Consider the following 26,255-nt stretch of genomic DNA (forward strand, 5'->3'; position numbering starts at 1 on the left):
GAAATGTTAGTCAGTACTAAAGATGGCTAGGAAATATGAGATACATTAGGTAACACCCTCTGAATTGTCAGAACTTGAATGGAGTTCCAGCTGATGCTTCTATTTCCCTTTCAAGAGGCTTCTCCCAAGAATCCCAGGACTCAGTACTCTCACCCACCTCTTGCTTTATTGCTGAGCATATGTGAATGACTCTGGGTTATAATTTATCTTTTGAAAAGTTTTTTATTCTGCTAGGGTTAATCCCCTGGAAAACAATATCCATAACAACTTTCAGAAAGCATTTTACCACACCCTTTCATTACATTGTCTTATTTAATTTTCATATTCACCACTTAAGAAAAATAAGGAATATTTTTTATCCAGCCACTTGCCTTGAGAAGAGCAATTGTCCCAAGACTTGCCCAAAGTCTGATAGCTAGTAAATGGCAGTTGGGACTCAAGCCAACATGCTTCTGAAACTAAATTGAAGTTCATTTAACACAGTGCCTTTCTGTTGTATCATAACCCTAATATCTCCAAATACTTTTATTATCTTCAGAGGCCTTTGGTATCTCCAGATATGCTTCTCTGGGCATACAGCTGGTTCCCATTGCTACTGATCAATGTTAATGTGCATTAAGGCCCTTTTTCTTCATGATAGGTTGCAACTTACTAGTGGGTTGTGGAACAATGTAACAGATAAAAAACAACTTCAAAAAATGAAACATAACAAAATAGAAAATATCAGAATTCCTCGCATATCTTTCGATTTTGTACTTCTGTTAATATTTTTTATGTAGGAAAGCTTTATTTCTAGATATATTAACATAGTTATATATTCCTTCCCCATATACTTGTTTTTGGGGTAAATGTGGTCACAGGCTACTGGATCTGGGCATGAAATGGTTTGGTAATTGAGTGGTAACAAATGCTGTATTGTTCATGCGGCAGCTATTGTTTAGGGTGGGCAAGCAGCCAAATCATTACCAAGAGTGACAAACTCCACTGTCTGGGGGAGGGGAATGGATAAGAATAGGGACTAAGATTCCCACAACAGATATCCTAATACAGACAAATCCACTCAATTAAGAAGATGCAACTTGTATTACTTTCCAATCACTTAACAATCTACTTTCCTTAATTTTATTTGGCAAGTTTGATACTTACTTATAAGAGAGTGTTCTGAAGTGTTTTGAGTCCATTTTGAAACAGAAAGACAAGATAAAGAATTGAAATTGAATGTGAAAACAATGAGGATTATACTCAGGTGTGTCCAAAATCAGAGCTAGTCTCTGAGAAGACTCCTGCATTTACATACTAACAGATAATCCAATAATCCAGCTCAAAGGCAGTTTGCAAAATTTGTAGATCATCACCTCAAGATCATGGACACAAAGTAAATCCCTGGGTTTATTTTGGATCTCAAACACAGACTGTATAAATACAACACAATCTTCCTCTCTCTGCTTTGACTCCCTCTTTCCCACTCCTTAAGTATAAGGACACAATTCAGCCTATATGACACCCTTTGGCACTTGAATAACAAGATGAATATTCAGCAGGTGTCCCAAGTGAGTATAAAAGGCCACGAGGAAAGAAGGCTTTTGATGACATGGTGGGAACTAATTGTGAAATAAAGATTGTGCATCTCCATGAAAAGCTGCTCAACATCACTAATTATTAGAGAGATGCAAATCAAAACTACAATGAGGTATCACCTCACACCAGTTAGAATGGGTATCATCAGAAAATCTACAAACAACAAATACTAGAGAGGGTGTGGAGAAAAGGGAACCCTCTTGCATTTTTGGTGGGAATGTAAGTTGATACAGCCACTATGGAGAACAGTTTGGAGTTTCCTTATAAAACTAAAAATAGAATTACCATATGACCCAGCAATCCCACTACTGGGCATATACCCAGAGAAAACCATAATTCAAAAAGACACATGCACCCCAATGTTAATTGCAGCATTACTTACAGTAGCCAGGTCATGGAAGCAACCTAAATGCCCACTGACAGACAAATGGATAAAGAAGATGTGGTACATATATACAATGGAATATTACTCAGCCGTAAAAAGGAATTAAATCAGGTCACTTGTTGAGACATGGATGGATCTAGAGACTGCCACACAGAGTGAAGTAAGTCAGAAAGAGAAAAAAAATATCATATATTAACGCATACGTGTGGAATCTAGAAAAATGGTACAGATGAACCAGTTTGCAGGGCAGAAATTGAGACACAGATGTAGAGAACAAACATATGGACACCAAGGGGGGAAAGCGGCAGGGGGTGGGGGTGGTGGTGTGATGAATTGGGTGATTGGGATTGACATGTATACATTGATGTGTATAAAATTGATGACTAATAAGAACCTGCTGTATAGAAAAATAAAATTAAATTTAAAAATTCAAATAAAAAAAGAATGGATAAACAACAAGTTCTTACTGTATAGCACAGGGAACTATATTCAATATCTTGTGATATACCATAATGGAAAAAAATATGAAAAAAATAATGTATACATAGGTATAACTGAATCACCTTGCTGTATACCTGAAGCTAACACAACTATACATGAATAAAATAAAATTTTTTTAAAGTAAAAAAATAAAGATTGTGCTTCTCACCCTGCTCACTCATAAACCCCCACTTTCCTACTAAGATGGCTTTGTGAAGCTCCTAATCAGGGATTGACCAAAGGCAGATTGGAGAGGACAGAGTTGCAGGCCAGTGTGTGTTTCAGTGGCTGTTCTATTGACTTTCCCCCTGGGACTTTGCTCTGCAAAATGCTTTGCTTCCTTCTGAGAGATAATTGCTTCCCCAACAGCATCCAAACCCCCACTCTGTCACAACCATGTTTTCACATGGACCAATTATTAACTTGAACATAAAAAGCAAAGCAGAGTTAGATATAAAAACAGGAAAATTCCCAATACCTCCTAAGAAAGATATTTCAAGGGGAAAAATGAAAGATTTTCTATCATACCTCCAAAATTTATTTACTAAAATCATGGTCCTGAAATATAATTTCAGAGTATATATTTTTTAAAATAAATAAATTTATTTATTTTTGGTTGCATTGGGTCTTCATGGCTGTGTGTGGGCTTTCTCTATTTGCAGCAAGCAGGGGCTACTCTTCATTGCGGTGCACAGGTCTCTCATTGTGGCGGCTTCTCTTGTTGCGGAGCACAGGCTCTAGGCACGCAGGCTTCAGTAGTTGTGGTTCATGGGCTCAGTAGTTGTGGCGCACAGGCTTAGTTGCTCTGTGGCATGTGGGATCTTCCTGGTCCAGGGCTCGAACCCATGTCCCCTTCATTGGCAGGTGGATTCTTAACCACTGTGCCACCAGGGAAGTCCTCAGAGTACATTTTTCTCCTCACCTCATACTCAGTTCATTGAGTACTCCCTGGTACATAAAGAAAATAATTTTTCTTTAACACTCTTCCCATTATGTTTGTTTTCATCACTCCACGAAAGGAAAATCCACACCCAATGCAAAGACAATTTCTAAGTAATTCATTTGACTTTTGTGAAGGAAGCAAGAATGATCCAAATAAATATAACACAGTTCCTCCTTGCCAGTATATCATAACCCTTCATGGAATAAAAGACATTTCTCCACATTTCTACAATACAAAGAAATCTGTGATAAATGAGAGGCAAAAACCTTATTAAATGGCATAAAATTACTAGAAAATAGAAATCACTTCCTCTAGTGTAAACATAGAAGGCTTCATAAAGAATTAGGAAATGAGCTGGGCTTGACAGAAGAGGTATAATTTTGATAGGTGGAGGCAGATTGGTGTGAGTCCAGTAGTGTAAGCACTGGGAATGTTCTTCACGGGACTCAATAAAAGAGTGGCTTTGGGGCTTCCCTGGTGGCGCAGTGGTTGAGAGTCCGCCTGCCAATGCAGGGGACATGGGTTCATGCCCCGATCCGGGAAGATCCCACATGCCGCGGAGCGGCTGGGCCCATGAGCCATGGCCGCTGAGCCTGCGCGTCCGGAGCCTGTGCTCTGCAACAGGAGAGGCCACAACAGTGAGAGGCCCGCGTACCGCAAAAAAAAAAAAAAAAAAAAGAGTGGCTTATGAAATAAGTTTATTAGGCAAATTAAGTATATTAGGAAGATTTTTGGCTGAAATGAGCCAAAAGTGGGAAAACTTTAAAGACAAGGAGTTCATAAAACTAATTGGAATTTTAGAAGGAAGATAGTGAACGTCTGAGATGATCATGAAGCTCCAGGAGGGAATCAATCACAGAGTGGAAGGCTGTTGACAGGCAAGAGTAGAAGATCAAAGCAAAGTTCTGATAAATTCCTAATAGGCTCAGAAGCATTAATCATCAATGTGATAAGAAAAGGGGTGATAAGAAGGTGGGAGAGTAGAAAATTAGAAGAGTAGAAATCTTCAGAGAGAACTTAAAAGGCCCTTCATGTCTTCTACACTGCTCTTAGACTTCCCCTCTCACTACTTCATCCTTCACACTCTTTGTTCCAGTCATTCCCTAGAGGCATTGCGTTTAGGAGGGAATGCTGCCTCCCTTCCCTCTGAAGTTAGGCCCCCTCCTCCCCAAGGGAGACAGATTGTAGATCTCAATTTCATCTCTGATTTAGTTAACACTTATCCTTCCCAAACTATTCCAAAAAATTGCAGAGGAAGGAAAGCTTCTGGACTTGTTTTACAAGGCCAGTAATATCCTGATATCAAAACCAGACAAGAATACTACAAGAAAAGAATATTTTAGGGCAATATTCCTAATGAACATAGATGCAAAAATCATGGTGTATGATCCTGTTACAAAAACAGACAAAGATATCAGAAAAAAAGGGAAAATTATGGTCAATATCAATGATAAACTTAGATGGAAAAATCTTCACAAATATATTAGCAAGCCAAATCCAACAATACATTAAAAGGATCATACACCATGATCAAGTGGGATTTTTCCCAGTGATGCAAGGATGGTTCAACATCTGCAAATCAGTCAGCATGATACACCACATTAACAAACTGAAGAATAAAAACTACGTGATCATCTCTGAACAGATTCAGAAAAAGCTTGTGACAAAATTCAACATCCATTTTTAATAGAAATGCTTTACAAAGTAGGTATGGAGGGAACATACCTCAGCATCATAAAGGCCACATATAAGAAGTCCACAGCTAACAACATATTCAATGGCGAAAAGCTGAAAACATTTCTTCTAAGGTCAGGAAAAAGACAAGGATACCCACTCTCTTCATTTTTATTCAACATAGTATTGGAAGTCCTAGCCACAGAAATCAGACAAGGAAAAGAAATAAAAGGAATCAAATTGGAAAGAAGTAAAACTGTCGCTGTTTGCAGATGATATGATACTATACATAGAAAATCCTAAAGACAATACCAAAAAACTGCTAGAGCTTACCAATGAATTTGGTAAAGTTGCAGGACACAAAATTAATATACAGAAATCTGTTGCATTTATATACACTAAAAACAAACTAACAGAAAGAGAAATTAAGGGAAAATCACACTTACAATCTCATCAAAAAGAGTAAAATACCTAGGAATAAGACCTACCTAAGGTGGTAAAAGACCTGTGCTCAGAAAATTATGACACTGATTAAAGAAATTGAAGATGACATAAACAGATGGAAAGATATACCATATTCTTGGATTGGAAGGATTAATATTGCTAAAATGACCATACATACCGTACTATTCAATGCAATCCCTACCAATATACCAATGGCATTTTTCACAGAACTAGAACAAATAATTTTTAAAATTTGTATGGAAACACAAAAGACCCTGAATAGCCAAAACAATCTTGAGAGAGACCAGAGCTGGAGGAATCAGGCTCCCTGACTTCAGATTACACCACAAAGCTATGGTAATCAAAACAGTGTAGTGGTGGCACAAAAACAGACACATAGATCAATGGAATAGAAATAAATGCATTCACTTATGGTCAATTAACCTATGACAAAGGAGGAAAAAAACTATACAGTGGGGAAAAGATAGCCTCTTCAATAAGTGATGCTGGGAAAACTGGACAGTTACATGTAAAAGAAGGAAATTAGAACATTCTGTAACACCATATACAAAAAATAAACTCAAAATGTATTAAAGACCTAAATGTGAGGCCAAAACCCATAAAACTCTAGAAGAAAACATGTGCAGAACACTCTTTGATGTAAATTATAGCAAGTTTTTTTTGGATTTGTCTCCTAAGTCAAAGGAAACAAAAGCAAAAATAAACAAATGGGAGCTACTTAAACTTCAAAGTTTTGCACAGCAAAGAAAACCATTGACAAAACAAAAAGACAACCTAATGAATAGGAGAAAATATTTGCAATGATATGACAGAGAAGGGGTTACTATCCAAAATATATAAACAGCTCATACAGTTCCACATCAAAAAAACAAACAACCCAATTTAAAAATGAGCAGAAGATCTGAATGGACATTTTTCCAAAGAAGTCATAGAGATGACCAACAGGCACATGAAAAGATGCTCAACATTACTAATCATCAGTGAAATGTAAATAAAAACCACAGTGAGTTATCACATCACACCTGTCAGAATGGCTATCATCAAAGAGGCCACAAATAACAAACGCTGGTGAGGATGTGAAGAAAAGAGAACCCTTGTACACTGTTGGTGGGAATGTAAATTTGTGCAGCTACTGTGGACACCAGTATGGAGGTTCCTCAAAAATCTAAAAATAGAATTACCATATGACCTAGCAATTCCACCTCCACGTATATATCTGAAGAAAACAAAAACACTAATTTGAAAAATACATGCATCCCAAAGTTCATAGTCACATTATTTACAGTAGCCTAGATATAGACACAACCTAAGTGTTCATCACCAGAAAAATGGATAAAGAAGATGTGGTATACAATGGAACACTACTCAGCTATAAAAAGAATGAAATTTTTCCATTTGCAACAATATAGCTAGACTTGGAGGATATTATGCTTAGTGAAATAAGTCATACAGAGAAAGACAAATACTGTATGTTATCACTTATATGTGTAATCTAAAAATAAACGAATGTAACAAAACAGAAACAGACTGATGGATAATAGAGAACAAACTGGTGGTTAACAATGGGAAGAGTGAAGGAAGGAGGGGCAAAATAGGATAGGAAATTAAGAGGTACAAAGAGCTATGTATAAAATAAATAAGCTACAAGGATATATTGTACAGCACAGAGAATATAACCAATATTTAAAATAATTATAAATGCTGTATAATCTATTACAATTTTGAATCACTCTGTTGAACACTTTATAAGAACATAACGTTGCAAATCAACTATATCTCAATTTAAAAAGAGCAACCGTCACCACTATCTAGTTTCAGAATATTTTCATCACCCCAAAAGGAAAACACAATACCCATTAAGTAGTCACTCCCCATTCTCCCTTTCTCTCAGCCCCTGGCAACCATCACACTTTCTGTCTCTATGGATGTTTCTATTCTAGGTATTTCATATAAAGAGAATCATACAATATGTAATCTTTTCTGTCTGGGGTCTTTTACTTAGGATATTGTTTTTTTTTGTTTTTTTTTTAAAACATCTTTATTGGGGTATAATTGCTTTACAATGGTGTGTTAGTTTCTGCTTTATAACAAAGTGAATCAGTTATACATATACATATGTTCCCATATGTCTTCCCTCTTGCGTCTCCCTCCCTCCCACTCTCCCTATCCCACCCCTCCAGGCTGTCACAAAGCACCGAGCTAATATCCCTGTGCCTTGCGGCTGCTTCCCCCTAGCTATCTACCTTACTACGTTTGTTAGTGTGTATATGTCCATGACTCTCTCTCGCCCTGTCAAAGCTCACCCTTCCCCCTCCCCATATCCTCAAGTCCGTTCTCCAGTAGGTCTGCGTCTTTATTCCTGTCTTACCCCTAGGTTCTTCATGACATTTTTTTTCCCTTAAATTCCATATATATGTGTTAGCATACGGTATTTGTCTTTTTCTTTCTGACTTACTTCACTCTGTATGACAGACTCTAGGCCTATCCATCTCATTACAAATAGCTCAATTTCATTTCTTTTTAAGGCTGAGTAATATTCCATTGTATATATGTGCCACATCTTCTTTATCCATTCATCCGATGATGGGTGCTTAGGTTGTTTCCATCTCCGGGCTATTGTAAATAGAGCTGCAATGAACATTTTGGTACATGACTCTTTTTGAATTTTGGTTTTCTCAGGGTATATGCCCAGTAGTGGGATTGCTGGGTCATATGGTAATTCTATTTGTAGTTTTTTAAGGAACCTCCATACTGTTCTCCACAGTGGCTGAACCAATTCACATTCCCACCAGCAGTGCAAGAGTGTTCCCTTTTCTCCACACCTTCTCCAGCATTTATTGTTTCTAGATTTTTTGATGATGACCATTCTGACTGGTGTGAGATGATATCTCATTGTAGTTTTGATTTGCATTTCTCTAATGATTAATGATGTTGAGCATTCTTTCATGTGTTTGTTGGCATTCTGTATATCTTCTTTGGAGAAATGTCTATTTAGGTCTTCTGCCCATTTTTGGATTGGGTTGTTTGTTTTTGTGTTATTGAGCTTCATGAGCTGCTTGTAAATTTTGGAGATTAATCCTTTGTCAGTTGCTTCATTTGCAAATATTTTTTCCCATTCTGAGGGTTGTCTTTTGGTCTTGATTATGGTTTCCTTTGTTGTGCAAAAGTCTGAAGTTTCATTAGGTCCCATTTGTTTATTTTTGTTTTTATTTCCATTACTCTAGGAGGTGGGTCAGAAAGGATCTTGCTGTGATTTATGTCATAGAGTGTTCTGCCTATGTTTTCCTCTAAGAGTTTGATAGTTTCTGGCCTTACATTTAGGTCTTTAATCCATTCTGAGCTTATTTTTGTGTATGGTGTTAGGGAGTGATCTAATCTCATACTTTTACATGTACCTGTCCAGTTTTCCCACCACAATTTATCGAAGAGGCTGTCCTTTCTCCACTGTACATTCCTGCCACCGTTATCAAAAATAAGGTGTCCATATGTGCGTGGGTTTATCTCTGGGCTTTCTATCCTGTTCCATTGATCTATCTTTCTTTTTTTGTGCCAGTACCATACTGTCTTGATTACTGTAGCTTTGTAGTATAGTCTGAAGTCAGGGAGCCTGATTCCTCCAGCTCCTTTTTTCGTTCTCAAGATTGCTTTGGCTATTCGGGGTCTTCTGTGTTTCCATACAAATTGCGAAATTTTTTGTTCTATTTCTGTGAAAAATGCCAGTGGTAGTTTGATAGGGATTGCATTGAATCTATAGATTGCTTTGGGTAGTAGAGTCATTTTCACAATGTTGATTCTTCCCATCCAAGAACATGGTATATCTCTCCATCTATTTGTATCATCTTTAATTTCTTTCATCCGTGTCTTATAATTTTCTGCATACAGGTCTTTCATCTCCTTAGGTAGGTTTATTCCTAGATATTTTATTCTTTTTGTTGCAGTGGTAAATGGGAGTGTTTTCTTGATTTCACTTTCAGATTTTTCATCATTAGTATATAGGAATGCCAGAGATTTCTGTGCATTAATTTTGTATCCTGCTACTTTACCAAATTCATTGATTAGCTCTAGTAGTTTTCTGGTAGCATCTTTAGGATTCTCTATGTATAGTATCATGTCATCTGCAAACAGTGACAGCTTTACTTCTTCTTTTCCGATTTGGGTTCCTTTTATTTCCTTTTCTTCTCTGATTGCTGTGGCTAAAACTTCCAAAACTATGTTGAATAAGAGTGGTGAGAGTGGGCAACCTTGTCTTGTTCCTGATCTTAGTGGAAATGCTTTCAGTTTTTCACCATTGAGGATGATGTTTGCTGTGGGCTTGTCATATATGGCCTTTATTATGTTGAGGAAAGTTCCCTCTATGCCTACATTCTGCAGGGTTTTTATCATAAATGGGTGTTGAATTTTGTTGAAAGCTTTCTCTGCATCTATTGAGATGATCAGATGGGTTTTCTACTTCAATTTATTAATATGGTGTATCATGTTGATTGATTTGCATATATTGAAGAAGTCTTGCATTCCTGGGATAAACCCCACTTGATCATAGTGTATGATCCTTTTAATGTGCTGTTAGATTCCGTTTGCTAGCATTTTGTTGAGGAGTTTTGCATCTATGTTCATCAGTGATATTGGCCTGTAGTTTTCTTTCTTTGTGATATCTTTGTCTGGTTTTGGTATCAGAGTGATGGTGGCCTCGTAGAATGAGTTTGGGAGTGTTCCTCCCTCTGCTATATTTTGGAAGAGTTTGAGAAGGATAGGTGTTAGCTTTTCTCTAAATGTTTGATAGAATTGGGCTGTGAAGCCATCTGGTCCTGGGCTTTTGTATGTTGGAAGAATTTTTTTTTTTTTTTTCTTTTTTTGCAGTACGCGGGCCTCTCACTGTTGTGGCCTCTCTCGTTGTGGAGCACAGGCTCCGGATGCGCAGGCTCGGCGGCCATGGCTCACGGGCCCAGCCGCTCCGCGGCATGTGGGATCTTCCTGGACTGGGGCACGAACCCATGTCCCCTGCATCAGCAGGCGGACTCTCAACCACTGCGCCACCAGGGAAGCCCAGGCAAAGACCTTTTTGACCTCGAAGAGCTTACCATTTAATTGGTGAGGCAAGCTTAACTAACAAGACCACTTTTCTGTAATAAATTTACTATTTACCACTCTTTTTTCTCCTAGTTTAACTGAGCTGAAAGGAAGGCTCAGCGGGACCTTGTATATTAGTTATTAGGCAGTATAGGGAAAAATAAGACAAGGTACCTCCCTTGAAGGGGCTTGCCTTGTAATGGGAAATAGAGAACTTGACATATGGAAGAGTGAAATAACACTATAAGAAGGTGCAGACCTTGCTTGGGTGTGCGGAGGATTAACTTTGACTGGGACTATAGGGGCAAGGCTGAATGGAAAGTTTGTATTTGAGCTGAACCTTAGTGAGTGAGTAGCTCTTTGATAATCAGAGCAGTGAATGGAACAGGGTGGGGGTATCTTAAGTCTGGGGAAATTGAAGGGCAAACACAGACTGTCCAGGAATCTCATGGCAGATTCAGGGAATTGATATACACTTGGATTGTGGTTTTATGAAAATACTGATATGCAGATCACTAGTCGTTTCAGAATAAATTGAATAAGCATTAGGGGGGAGAAGTTTAAACTTTGCTTATCCACCATGAGAAAATACAGAGCCTGATTCTTTTGGGATATTTATAAAGTTCATGTAAATAGCTAAAAATGAGAATTTTCAGTTGAACAGGGTTGTTCAAATGCTAACAGATTGTGTGATGTTGAGATAGTCACCCAGCCTCACCAGGCCTCGATTTTTAAAAGATAAGATGAAAGGACTGGACTACAAAAACAGGAAAAGTCTTACCCACCATCCTTTCCTACACACAAACACATATACAACTTCACCTCCCTCAGTGTACAACTGATGCTATAAAACCACTTCTCTAAGTCTCTCTATTACAATATGTTACCTTTCCATTTAGCCACTGGGCTGTCACCCAATGCTAATAGCACTGTTGAATATCCCGGCTAGTTCAAGGATTCCACGACTACATGCTTGGGAGGAGTGTACAAAGTGGGTTAGGAGGGGAGAAGAGCTAGCTGTTAGTCCTGACCACATCACTGACTTGCAATGGGATAATAGAAACATCACTGTGGTTCTTGTGTGTTCTTATCAGCAGGATGAAGATCATTGGCTGTCACATTGACTAGCATAGGAATTTTTCTCGAGTGGAGGAAAGAATGGATGGAGGCTTGTGAACAGGCATTAAAAGTCATCAAGAGTGCTCCCTCTTTGTACAAAGAAGACATTAACACTGCCTACCTGCGTGAAACTAAAACTGATGCTTGTAGTACAGGAATGATGCACTGAGGTAAATGATAGAATTCTAATTTTCCATCTGACAAGCATGTTGACACTTTTGTTGCTTGTCCCAAATTACGTATAATCATCTTATGACACTCAGGTTATCCAAAGCTGTCCCCAAGGGGTTTGTCTTGTCAAATAAACATCTGAAAAGGAATGAAGATCACAGTTGCTTTTGGCTGGGATTTATCTGTCAACTTTAGTTTTGTTGTTCCTGCTGTTTTCTCAAACATTTATATCTAATGGTGGGGAATTTTCAATGCTAAAAATAATTAAAATAAATGCATGCAGTGAATGATGAAACCTCTACCATCTTCAGGCTCTCATATGATAAAGTATCCCTTTTTAAGTACTGTATGCTTAGGAAGCCTCTCCTTTTAAAAGTTCTCAGGTTCCCCTGGTGGCACAGTGGTTAAGAATCTGCCTGCCAATGCAGGGGGACACGGGTTCGATCCCTGGTCCGGGAAGATCCCACATGCTGCAGAGCAGCTAAGCCTGTGAGCCACAACTAGTGAAGCCTACACTCCTAGAGCCCATGCTCTGCAACAAGAGAAGCCACCACAATGAGAAGCTTGTGAACCACAGCGAAGAGTAGCCCCCACTCGCTGCAACTAGAGAAAACCTGTGCACAACAATGAAGACCCAATGCAGCCAAAAAAATTTTTTTAATTAAATAAATAAATAAAATAAAAATTCTCATGAAAACCACTGCTGCATTATTACAGAACGTATATTCCATGACTAGGGTATACCTAGCATAGTTGATGCCCAGAGTGCATGATTTTTAACAACCATTTTTTCTATATGGAAAAATATTTAGAAATAATCATGAAATGAAACAAATAATAAAATGCCCAGGAAAGAAACATAGTGAATATTGTTTTCATTAAACTTCATGTATAAAATGGTGCAAGTTGGACTTCCCTGGTGGCGCAGTGGTTAAGAATTCGTCTGCCAATGCAGGGGACATGGGTTCGAGCCCTGGTCTGGGAAGATCCCACATGTCATGGAACAACGAAGCCCGTGTCCCACACTACTGAGCCTGCGCTCTAGAGCCCATGAGCCACAACTACTGAGCCCACTCGCCACAACTACTGAAGCTCACACGCCTAGAGCCTGTACGCCGCAACAAGAGAAGCCACCACAATGAGAAGCCTGTGCACCACAACAAAGAGTAGCCCCTGCTCGCCGCAACTAGAGAAAGCCTGCGCACAGCAATGAAGACCCAACACAGCCCAAAATAAATAAATTTATAAAAAAAGAAAAGAAAAGAAAAAAATAAAATGATGCAAGTTAAAAAATGTTTGAAAAATAATAATAGAATAGAAAAAGGGAAAAATGCACAGCTACTTATTTAATAATTTTATATCTATCTAAACAATGTGAACTTGGATCCTTTAGTTACAGCCTGATATTGTAGTTTATGTAAGTAATTTTCCAGTAATTAATAAGAAAATTTTATTAAAACTGAAATTCTATAAAAGACATAATTTAGACCATTACTGAAGTGTATCACTAATGTAAAGTTTTATTTTCTTGATCCATTCTTTAATTTTAAAACAACACTTTAAAGATTATAAATTATAAAGATATTAATCAATAAAACAGTTCAGATATAAACTTTAGTTCATGCATGAGAAAACAATTGTATCTCACAGTTTGTATTCTGTTTCACTGTTTTAAATTTTAAACAAATAAATATTCAAAATGGTTGTATGGAATGAAAGAAATGAAACAACACACATTCTGTTCCTTTGTCTCTCTAATCACTGTGGTATTATTGTTATTTAAAAATCTACTGTTTAAATGTAGAAATATGTAGTACCACAGGGGTTGGAGACACAAACTATGCCTAGAGCAAGCTCATGTGATTCTGAACATTTATGAATTTGCTCTTGAAGTGAACACATATAGCTGAATTTGAAGTTCTCTGAGTTAACTTTCAGGTAGATGCAATGTTTCTTAAAGGGGAAGTACTGAAAATGTGCTAATTTGAAACTTACATACATATTATTAAAATTTAGGAGTAACCATGGTCATTATTTAGAACTTAGACCAAAATATTTGGAGATGGGGGAACATTTTATCACTGATATTTTTCAGAATTGCTGGTACATGGTGATCATTAAAAGTAGACCAACTTTTATTTGCTTTAAAACTCTGTACAGACAATATTCCCCTTTATTGCCCACACCCAGGGAGGGGGGTGGACATCCCACTATTCATGACTATTTAGTTATGGGACAGATTCTAGTGCAAAGGGGATGCAGAAAGAGGCTCACTTGGCTCTTCAATTTTCTCATAAGATTTTTTTCTTTTTTAAAGATTGAACAAGATACAATCTCTCAGAGTTTTCAAATCTCCAAGAGGGAGAGAGCCCTTCTGTCTGGGTTATCAGGAAATGCTTCAAGAAGGAGGTTGAATCTCCTCCTGTCCCAAACCCCACTCCAGGGCAGATCTGGTCCTCCTCCCATTATCACAGTATAAAATACCATTATCTACCTAATCACATGGACCAGAACCTGGGTGCCATCTTTGTCTCTTACCCCACTCCATCAGCCACCAAGTTAAGTTAATTCAGCATCCAAAATATCATTCAAATTGGTTTTCATGCTACTGCCTTAATTTGGGTCTCATTCTACTTCATGAGGATTATTGTCACAGCTTACCAACTAGTCTTCTACATTCCAAATTTGGCCTTGTTCCCCTCCCCGCACCCCAATTCATTCTCCACATCACTGTCACAGTTTACATTCTTTTTTTTTTTTAAAGATTTTTTTTTTTTTTTGGCTGCTTTGAGTCTTCATTGCTGTGCGTGGGCTTTCTCTAGTTGTGGCAAGTGGGGGCTACTCTTTCGTTGTGGCGCCCAGGCTTCTCATTGCGGTGGCTTCTCTTGTTGCAGAGCACAGGCTCTAGGCACGCGGGCTTCAGTAGTTGTGGCGAGTGGGCTCAGTAGTTGTGGCACGTGGGCTCAGTGGTTGTGGCTTGCAGGCTCTAGAGCGCAGGCTCAATAGTATGGTGCATGGGCTTATTTGCTCTGTGGCGTGTGGGATCTTCCCGGACCAGGGCTCAAATCCATGTCCCTTGCACTGACAGGCAGATTCCCAACCACTGCGCCACCAGGGAAGTCCCACAGTTTACATTCTTGAGACGAAAATCCAACTGCAAGACTTTTTTGCCTAAAATCCTTTAGAGATTCTTCAGTGCCTGCAGGAAAATGTCCAGACTTCATCAAATGGCATTTTGCCCCTGCCTCTTTATGCAAACTTGACAGTCCCCCCCCACACACACACTCCAGCAACCCACATCCACTTGATGTTTCTCCTACCAAATGTCCCATGCTATTTTGTGTGACATGCATCACTCTATTATGAGTAAATATGTGTTTATGCATCTTTCTTCTGATCTTGTCTACGACCTTCTTGATGGGATGGCAAAAGGAAATGGCCTTAGAAAAGGTATGAAAATGAGAAAGCATGAGACTGAACAGAGAGAGCTTCATGAAGAGAAAGATCTCCTGTTCACACTCTAATGCCCTCTGTGCACTAAGACACAGAGCAGACGCAGCTGAGTCCTTAGGTATATGGACTAAAGACATTGAGGTGAAGGATGTATGTATATCAACATACCCTTTAGTGGTTATAACTTAACCACTAAAGAAAAACTAGAACTTACAAGTATGCAATGCATAAAGGCCTGATTTATGTCCATTCAGGGGTGATATTCAAAATATTTAAGAAGTGACACTCCATGGTCACCCAGATACCCAGATCAGCCAATCGGAAAGGTGTGCCGACCACAAAAAACTGCATGGTCCAGTACCTTCCAGCTTAACAAGTGTAGCTGCTGGTGTAAATAACATCAGGAGCTGACGGGAGTAAGTAATTTGCGAAACTTACTAACTACTAAAAACCTAAAAGCCAATCGACAGCCGAATGGATAAAGAAGATGTGGTACATATATACAATGGAATATTACCCAGCTATAAAAAGGAACAAAATTGGGTCATTTGTAGAGATGTGGATAGACCTAGAGACTGTCATACAGAGTGAGGTGGGTCAGAAAGGGAAAAATAAATATTGTATATTAATGCATGTATGTGGAGTCTGGAAAAATTGTGCAGATGAACTGGTTTGCAGGGCAGAGGTAGAGACACAGGTGTGGAGAACAAACATGTGGACACCAAGGGGGGATAGTGGGGAGGGTGGTGGTGGTGGTGGGATGAATTGGGAGATCGGCATTGACATATATACACTAATATGTATAAAATAGATAACTAATAAGAACCTGCTGTATAAAACAATTAATTAATTTAATTTTTTTAGAAAAGAAAAAAACAAAGACCATGAAATGAATAGAGAGAATTTTCACATTCATCTTCTATCACTATTTTCTCTTTAAAATCTTCTTAAAATGGTATGTGAAACCTTTCTTTAATTTTGCTTTCATATGGTATTTATAGAGCACATTTTTTAAATAATTTTTTTTTTTTGGCTGCACCGCATGGCATGAGGGGTCTTAGTTCCGTGACCAGGGATCGAACCCGTGCCCCCTGCAGTGGAAGTGCAAATTCTTAACCACTGGACCTCCAGGGAAGTCCTTATAGAGCACATTTTAAAACAATTTCTTCTAGGGCTAGAATTTCTCATAATGTGATATGACTATTTTGGAGAATATTTTGAAGACTATCTCTTTACTCCAGTAGTATTGAGCAATCTAAGACTTTAAGCCATATATCTCTTGCTTTTATATAGTTTGGGATAATTCTGAAATTTTTTTGTCTTGATATAGTTATTCTAGTATTTGCCATAGCTTTGTCTAACAGTTAGCAAAGCATCTAAAGTACCTGTGTCATTTCCTTTCCTTGAGATATTAAAGAATAGTACAAGCAGAGAGCTTTAGTGATCATCAGGTCAGATAGTTTAAGTCACATTTGGAAGGTAACCTCCAGAATCACTGCTTCATATTGATTGCCACTTGCCCACAATTGCAGCATATTTCTCATTATCAAAGTACTGTAAACCCATCCTAGGTGCTCCCGACAGGAGGAAAATAGGGATATGACTAATATTTTTTGAGTTCTTATTATGTGCTATGCACTTCTACATACAATACATATATTGTTTCCTTTGATCTTCACAGCAGTTCTATGAGGTAGTTACTACTATTATCTTTATCTTAAGTGGGAGAAACCAAATATTAGAGAAGCTAAGCCACTTACTCAAGATCACCAGCTGGCTGGAGGCAGAGACAGGACCAGGACTTGAACCCAGGTCTGGTTACCAAACCACAAGTTCTTTTCTGGTAGAATAGTTGTGAAAGTGCATGGGAACACATAGGAAGAGTTGTTAGCACTGTGGTTCATTCACAATAAATAATAATAAATGTCAGGCATTACTATTTTTTGGATAGGGTGAATTTAGGGAAGCAACACAGCAGTTGAGTAATTGTCCAAGGGTGCAAGGCCTATGGGAGGCAGAGACAAGACGGAAACCCAGAAGGTCTGCCCCAAGTGCCTCTGCTCTGAACAGTTACTTCCAACTTCTTTTGGGGATCAGCAGTGATGTGATCATGGATCAGTGATGTGGTATATTCACCAGCCAAATGAATATAATAGAGATAGAAAAGGTGTTATATCCCATAGAAAAAAGTCCTTTTATATGAGACATGAAATTCTTGAGAATTATACTAATGAAGAAGGCTAGTCTTGGTCAAAACTAGGAAGTAAAAATCCTTTGCTTTTTGGTACTTTCTCAAGCTTTCTCTGAGTACTTCTTCATTACATTTCCACCCAATGACAAATATCCCCCTGCAGTTCTACCCTACTGGTCATGCCTTTGTCTCCTCAGACCAGAGGATTCACTCCAATCCTTCAGAGTTCTGCCTGTCCTATGTGATAAGGATGAGTTTCCGGTGGAGAGTTCGTTGGCCAATGTGTAATTATCTCTCTGGAATAGCAAAGGTTTTTACCCAGTTCAACAGACCCTAAAGAAAAATGAGTCATGTTGACAATTTAGGGGATAGTTCTGGGTAGGGAAGACTGTCTGGTATAGGTGGGTCTGTCCTTCAGAGATGCTAGGCCTTCCACCTTCCTCACAGTGGCTTTAGGAAGAAAATCAGGTCAAGAAAAGCCTAGAACATACCTTGGAAGCTGTGGACAGTAACATTCAAGAGAGCCTTTGGCATTTTTTAAGAAACCAACATGAGTATTTCTAAATGTTGCCTTCAGTGTTTGAGTGGTTACATGTGATGCTCAGAGTAACCGTGGGTTATGTGTTGTTGGAAGGACACGAGGAAAGTCCATCTCTACTTCTTTTCCAGATACTTCCTCACCTTCCTAATACATTCTACTACAGAGATCACACTGATATTCATTGGCATTTTCAAAGCCCTAGAAGATACCTAACATTACCTATGTGGGCAGAAACTGCCAATTGTCCCCCAATATTAATTCTCCTAATACCCCAGAAGAAAAAGAAATGGGGCCATCACCACTCAGGTAGAACCTAAGTGTCCCAGCCTTCCTTATAGCCACTTCTGGACAATGGGCTGTTTGTGATACATGCAAGTTCCAGATTATGCTTATAAGATAAATGTGGCTATCAGGAAGGAGAAAAGGAGGAGTTAAAGAGCTCTACCAGCTAAACCTAATGTTTCCCTATGACTGCCTAGATGGCCCCTCTATCACTCGCCTGGACTGTGTTCAAAGTGAACCTCACGTTGTACATGTTTAGATTCTGAGCATACTAACATGATTCCCTGCATGTGTACACACAGACACAGGCACACAAGTAATTTCTTCCATGGAGGTAAGCATGGAGATCAGAGTCCATAACCATGAGAGGACACCGGAAAGGTGGAAAATATTGAGCTTATTATAGGTAAGGGAGTGAAGAAAATGGAAAAGTGAAGCAAACTGCTTATGATACAACAATTCACTGACACAAAGTAACTCAAGCCTCATGACTCCCAAACTCTGTTCTCATTTCTTGGTGATGGGGATGATGGGAGATAATGATATCAAGAGTTGTTTATAGACAACCTTTGTCAACCCCAAATGACAGATGATCTCCCAATACTACTTTAAGGGGACTATCAAGTTAATTAAGTTTGGGACTAAAAGGGAAAAAAAACCTAAAACATTATTAGCTAAACTTACACAGCACTTACTATGTAAGTTTAGCTAATAAACTTCAGTCACTGTTCTAAGAGTTTTACAGAATTAATTCACTCAATACTCACAACAACCCTATAAGTTCGATATCATTATTGTCCCCATTGTTTAGATGAGGAAAGAGAACCAGAGAGGTTATAGTCACAGAACCAGTAAATGGCAGCGATGGGAGAGTAATCTAGTAATCTAGAGTCCTTGATCTTATCTGCTCCACCACTGTGCCTCCAAGGAACAAAGAAAAATGTTGATTTCGTTTTTGGACCTGATTACAAATGCCTGTGAACATTTTTCTTTCAACAAATTCTGAACTCTAAGTAAAGGTGAAACTCACAAATGATGGAAATTAAGTAGGAAAGTCCCAGTGAATCAAGATAAACTGTTTAACTTCAACATTACAATAGAGGAAATTTTGATAGTGGAACAGAGGAAGCAATAATTAACTAAAGACCTCAGTGTTAGGAAAGTCTATTCAAGGCTGTGATCAACACAAGAATTGGTCTTTTCATACCTCAATCCAGGAAATCCTGTAGCTACAGAATGTATTTTTAGACATTTAGGTAAAAGGTAGTCATATCTTATGACAGGCATTTTTGTAATAACAATGCACAGGCATTTGGCAGAAGGCAGAGCTCTATCTCTGGCATACAATGTGCATATTTCAATAAGAACAAATAAGTAGAGCCAGAGAAATAAGCCTGATAAAGACACTGTGTTACAAAACCAGAAAATGAAGGAATGAGAGACAGATTCAGAGCACTTTTGCCCCAATGCTTCTTCTCTGACCCAAGGATATGGCCTGTTCATGGTGGAGAAACAGAATATGGGAGGAATGTGCAGTATGGATCCATGGATCACACTGAACTACTACCATAAAGGAGAAAGAGAACACACGCAAGACCCACATGGAGACTTGGCCCCAACCACTGTGTTTTCAAAGGCACCAAACTGTCAGTGGCCTCTGGTATTAGACCAGATTAGGATGATTTTTTATTACAATAAGCAGTGATCAGAGATTTCCTCCTGCCTTTATTCAGGATCATATATAATCTCTGCTATAGCCAGACATTAACTGCAGTGCTCCTGGCTGCTTGAAGATGGGATCCTTCGTTGATGCTCAGCTGAACAATGTCCCAGGACCTCTCAGCTGGAGCCGCTCATTGGGGATGAGGCAGGTGACTGACAAGGGCCATCTCCACCTGCAGCCTAGTTCTTGCCAGAAGAATCTCTCTATGTGTAGGTGCTGGAACTTTTATTACTTTCATCCAGACAGAAAGTATATGCTAGATACAAAGGGACAGAGTTCCCCCTAATTTTTTTTGAGAAACACAAAAGGCAAGCAAGCGTAATTTCATTATAAAGAAAGACCTTAAGCTGGAAGTTTGTAGAGAACTTTACCTTTTTTACAACCTTATTACGGATGCAGCCTCATTCCTGGGAAGAGGCACACAGACTTCACATTGCTTTGAAGTGGAAAGGAAAAAATCTTTAAAAATTATTTTTAAACAGTTTGTGCCAGTGTAAAGAATTCAGTAAGCAAATCACGGGAAATCTCACCAACCTCTCTTCCTAATTTAATTCAAGTAATGCTACAATCCAAAAACTGCTGGATAAGATACCTGGCCAGTACTTTATCTAAGGCATTCCGTTTCATTTTTCAAATAATTCATGTCACTATACTTTGGGCTAAATATATTGTACCATATATTTCATGTATTCATTTTATTTTAGCTTCAAAACCTCAACTATTTTAAATGATAATGTTAAAATTTGCTTCCCACTTAATTGAATATTGTGTGGGTTGCTTGGTGTAAAGAGTATTAGCAAAAATACCATTAATGTTTTTCAAGCTTTTATTATGTGCACTTACTATGCCAGGCACTTTATCTACTGTATTTGTAGTCTTCACAGAAGCCCCATAATTTAGGTACAATTATTATTATTTCTATTTTACAAAAGAGGAAACTAAGGATAAGAGCGGATAAGAAACTAAACCGAGGTCACACAGTAAGTGGCAGAGTCAGTCAATGAACCCAATTCTAACACCCAGGTCTGTTTTTGTAAGCACGTGGAGAGGAGGAACAGAGTTGTACCATACTCCCAGTGTGATGCAGCACTGCATGTTCTTTTACTTCATTTCACAGAGAATAGTTTATATATTCTTCAGACTGGTATGATTTCTGTTTAATAATATTTGACTTCAGTTCTAGCTAAAGTGAAAAATCCAGTCAGCCATCCTACACCTCATCAACATAATACCAAATACTTAGAAACATAAAAACACTTAAATGAAGGGGATTTTTATTTTGCACCTGGTTGCTTGCCATCCTGGCATCACAAAGACATTCCAAACCACACAGCTTCAGAATTGAAGATGACATTTACAGGATTTCAGTGACCATATTTTCTGATTTGAAAAATTTAAGAGTATGTGTGCTTGTGGGGATAATAAGGCAAGGTATTTGAAACCAGGAAATCAGAAACTTCTGCTAGCTTTTTATAGCCCTTCCCCCTTTACAATATGCGGGCATCTGTGACCACGTAAGGGAGCAAGTGAACTCATCACTTTTTTGCCTGCATAAAGTCTTTGCAAAAGTGGCCAAACATCGTCTATGCAGAATCCAAGCTGTTTTCTATATCATGACACCCAAGTAGGAACATTCTTTTTCATCATACTAGAAGCAGAGACAGAATGCTCCGATCCCATATTTCTCAGCATTGTCTCATTCAGTATTCTCAAGGCATGTTCCCCATTGAAGCAAGTAGCGAGATTTTATTTAGCCACATTATTCCAGAGTAACCATGGAATCAGATATAACTCCAGTTATCCAACACCTAACCTACCCGCCTGAGTACCTCAACACTCCTCTAGCTTCAGTTTGGAAAGAACAAGCTATTTATTCACCATCTGTATGACATCCAGAACATTTTTGCTAGTAGGAGGGATAAATTTCTACTGAACTATTTATAATGTTTGCCCAATTCTCTTTTCTTACCATCTGTGTTTTTAAGAAAACCAGCCAAACTGTGACTTAAATACTGTTTTCTAATTTGGTTTATGTCCTATAATGTCTTCAGTGAGCAAGTCTAACTACTTGGTTTCATCTACCATTATCCACTTGACATAAACACTACATCCTACTACAATCAGCAAGGGAAAGCATTGCCTCCAACCCCCCCTGAGAAATATAAGAAGTCAGTGCCTTACCATTGATACTCCAGATGCCTACAAGTGGAATTAGGAAGAGGACCCAAAGCAATTTCCCAATTCCAAGCATGGTTGGTGATGTCTTCATTTCCTGTTTATATCACAGATACTCAAGTAGAAAGCTTCCCTTCCTCCCCTGAATTCTTCAGAGTTGGATCAGGTTACCTACTGCAGTGACATCTATAAAATAGAGAAGAGAGAGGAGGTGGGATAGAACAGTAAGAAGAGCCCAAGTAGTCTGTGAAACAAAATGAACAGAAAGACTAGGCAGTACTCTGTTGTGTGGGTTTCGCTTCTTGTCAAATTAGCTGTTCACTTTCAAATGCTCTGATCCATTAAGCAGTGCAGTCCTTAACTTCTCTTTCCATACCAGCCTTTTTGCCCCACATTTAGGTTTTTCTCATTCGAACTTCAGTGAATGAACAACTAAACTCTAAAGAAATTTATACTGTTGAAATCTTTAGGTTGAGATTTTAATCAAATCAAGGTCAGGAAACTCATGGTAACAAGTACTTATGGTAAGTATACATTTTCCCCCTTTCCACAACTTGTGATTATGAAACTTCTTTTATGTAAGAGATTTTAGATTTACCTTCCCCAAAATCATGTCATTATAAGATGAGAACACTTATTAAACCAGTGAAGATTCTTCTGAAGTTATGGAGAAAGTGAGTGACAGGAAGCCTTTCCTCAACAGATGAAGGAAAGGCAACTGTCTTTAGTCTGTAGATAAATATCAATGGGATGAGATCATCATTAGTACTGGCTACATGTTCTCTCTAAATAATAAAGTTCCAAGCTGAATAACACCTTGAATATCAATTAATGGAAACTTCCATTTTCAACATTCTTCACGTGGTTATTATCTGGATTAAATAGAATAGAAACAATAAAGGAAGAAATGGAAAAGTTCAAGATCAGACAGGATCAATGTGGGACTGTTTTCTCCACGGCCACTTGTAATAATTAGCATAGCTTCTAATCACAGAAGCTAATTAAATTCACCCATTTGAGATTCCAAATGAAAAATCTAGATTTGTGACATATGTGGTCATTGACAGAAGTTGATTTTGTAAGTCTTTCTCTCAGAGGCTGGTGATTTTCTTCCAAGGCCAAATTTCAATGGTTTTAAGTATATAAGGTTAAAAAACAGTTATCATGTATTCACTGATTCAGATAAACACTGTGCAATGGTTGGAGGAACAAAGAAGAAAAGTCACTCTTTCTGATTTTAAAGGGCTCAACCAGCACTGTAATTTCCTCATATCAGCCTTCAGTGTTGGGACATAAATATTCAGGCATTTCAACCACCACATTGTAATACAGAGCGACTACACATAGCTTCTTAGAACTTCCATTACTGGAGTAAACATCCTGCAAATATTACAGTATTTATGTAATATTTACACAACTTTCTTTCCCATGCTCAAGGTGGAATGCAAATGACCTATACCAGCCGAGGTAAGGCTCATTGTCCCTTTAAAATGGTCTCAGAAGTCAAAGCCATAAACCACAAGTCCAAGGATCTCAGGATATTATCCCAAACCAGAAAGAAGTCCTATAAATATTGTTTATCTCAACATAAAACCTTCATGATTCACTATTCTAAAGATTTTTTCATATAAAAATGCCTGCGCTAATTAGATAAATTTGGGGGAAAAAACTTATGTAACATCTAATGTATTTTTTAAAAGATATCTATTTTGTGACTTTTATCAGCATGACTGGTCCTTTGTCCCTCCAGAGCTGGAGTCCTTAGAGCCCCACTGTAGACAGAATCCTCAGTCAGAATCTGACTCCTATCTTCATTCTGGTAAAGAAGAATTGAAAGAAGCCTGCCTCAAGAGTTTGTTAGCTCAGCAACAAATCAATTTTGCTTTAAATTTTTACCTCATCTAGTAATTAAGCTTCTATCTTGACCCTTGTCCCATTATAATTATGTACTGTTTGATCAGAAAATTATACTTTTATTTAAATGTGCAAATTTGAAGAATTTACTACATCTTGAAAAGTAATTGCATCGTATTTTAGAAACAATTTCAAAAACATGAACGTATCTCCGATTTTATAGTTAAAGACAAAAAGCAAAATAGAATTTGGAATCTTCAAATTCATTTTGCAAACATCTTTGGAGCTACTTACAGGGCAAATTCTTCAGTTCACTTACAGATGCAGTTGCTTTCATGAACCATGAAGCAGCTGTGCTTTCTTCAATATTTTTACCCAAGGGTGATCAGGGAAACAGCAATCACAAAATAAGACGCAGGGTCCTGGTGTGGTCTTGCCACTGACTTTAGATAACATCAGCCCAGGGGATGAATCTTGATTCTGAATTTTTTTAACACTCCAAAACTCATTGGGTGACTTCTATCAGAAATATAGTACAGTGTTTAAATCCATTTCCATTCTTCTACTTGGCATCCTCTCCTCATCAATGATAGTAATAGTTTCTATATATGACTGTACCTTTGAACCAGCCTGGGCACTTTTTATTAACTAGGTGGAATTCTTGGATCTCACCCACATCTACTGAATTAGAATCTCACAGGACTGAGGCCAAATATTCATATTTTAAAGAAATTCCTATTTTAAAAGTGATTCTGATACAACTAGTTTGGGTGAATATTTGGAAACCAATTATAAATTAGTGGGGATCATGGACTTTTGAGCCACAAAAGACTTAGTGTCAAATCTTTGCCACTTACTAGCTGTTGACTCTTTCATATGTTTCCTACATTCTTAGAGTCTGTGGTAGATACAGACATACCACTCAGATCCTTTTTCAAGGACATATTTGCTCTTAGCTATTGGGGAATGCAGTTAGCAGACTGTATCCAGGTATGCTGTATGCTCCTTCAAGGTCTGCTCAGCTGAGATTTCCCTTGTCCAAGGTCATGCTTTCCCATGACAGCCTGCATCCAGTGATGGAGCAAGGAAAGTGTATAAAGGGTTGGCCATGGTGACTCCACATGGGATGTCGATGGGCAATACTTGACCCAGAGCTTCCAGTTCAGTCAGCCAAGGTTATGTCAGGCTTATATCACAGTTTGACTTCTTTCTCTGCCCAATCTCCCTTATACCCCCTTTCTTTCACAGGTGTTGATCCCTAATCTATTTTGATGTCTGCTTCCAGAGAACCAAATCTGCTCCATATCTCAATTTGGATGGATACCAGGAAGATGGATACGAGGAAGCCCTGTATTAATAAGCCAAAAAATAATGATAGTGGAACAACTTGAAAATGTGTATTTGCTAATGGTAGTCACTGTTGTATAGAGAATAAGACTCAGAAGTGTCATAACAAAGCTGTGATTAGCAGAGAAATGTAATAGATTAAAGGTCTGAATTCCAGAAAATTTACAAGGATGGATCAGCTTCACAAACAGGCCACAGAAGTAAAGGGCAGAAAGAATTAGAGGCCTGAGAACAGGAGATCTAATGAAGGGTCCAGCCATTTGGTCTGTCCCTCAGGGAAAGAGCTGTAACCCTCCAAAAGACTGGAAGGGGTCAAAGTAGTCACAACAAGACTAGACGGCTGGACAGGTAAACAAGGCAGGGGCCACTTACTGAAAGTGGGATACAGAAAAGGATCATAGTCATTGGCACCACACCTGAGAACCTGAGATGGGTAAGGATGCTGACTTGCTACTGAGCTCTTCCCCTTGGCTCTTTAAAGTGTATGTTTGGTGACAGAATCAATCCCATACTGTGAGGTGGATAGGGTCGATCCAAAAAAACAGTATAAAATACCCTCAGCTGCAAAAATTAGAAGACTGAAGTTGCTTTAGGGAAAAAAATTCCTTGCAATAAAAAATGTATATGTAGACAACACCCAAAAACACCCTTCTCCCCTTACTTCTGTATTGGTGGACTTGAAATGTATTGTGGTTCTGTTATTTACTAGATGTGTGTCCTTAGACAAGTTACTTAACTTTGAATCAATTACCTCCTTGAAACCCATTATTTCCTCTGTAAAGCAGGAATAATCACACTTACCTGGAA

This window comes from Monodon monoceros, unplaced genomic scaffold (assembly GCF_005190385.1).
Source record: "Monodon monoceros isolate NGI ecotype Baffin Bay Population unplaced genomic scaffold, NGI_Narwhal_1 Super_Scaffold_11, whole genome shotgun sequence".
In the NCBI taxonomy this organism is placed as follows: domain Eukaryota; kingdom Metazoa; phylum Chordata; class Mammalia; order Artiodactyla; family Monodontidae; genus Monodon; species Monodon monoceros.